Source organism: Nematolebias whitei, chromosome 9, assembly GCF_014905685.2.
Source record: "Nematolebias whitei isolate Nwh7 chromosome 9, NemWhi1, whole genome shotgun sequence".
In the NCBI taxonomy this organism is placed as follows: domain Eukaryota; kingdom Metazoa; phylum Chordata; class Actinopteri; order Cyprinodontiformes; family Rivulidae; genus Nematolebias; species Nematolebias whitei.
In genome coordinates this window covers 17758887-17759103 of record NC_056506.1, presented here as the reverse complement: position 1 = coordinate 17759103, position 217 = coordinate 17758887, and the positions used below count along the sequence as shown (strand labels likewise).

Here is a 217-nt window from a genome sequence, read left to right as displayed (position 1 = left end):
TTATTATTATTATTATTATTATTATTATTATTATTATTATTATTATTGAACCATTCTTTGGTAGAACTACTGAGGCTCATTGTGCTTCTGCATGACACACCTTGAGATTCTTGAGATTCAGTTCACGGACATATGTGCTGATAGTTTATGGACATATGTGCTGATAGTTTATGGACAGATGTGCTGACAGTTCATGGACAGATGTGCTGACAGTTCA

At 33.2% G+C, this 217-nt stretch overlaps 1 protein-coding gene across 1 annotated transcript in view; it reads left to right on the top strand.

The window, feature by feature from the left end:
• The window catches only part of tada1 (transcriptional adaptor 1), a 12648-nt gene that overhangs the window by 10896 nt on the left and 1535 nt on the right, over positions 1–217 (top strand). The window lies entirely within an intron of this gene.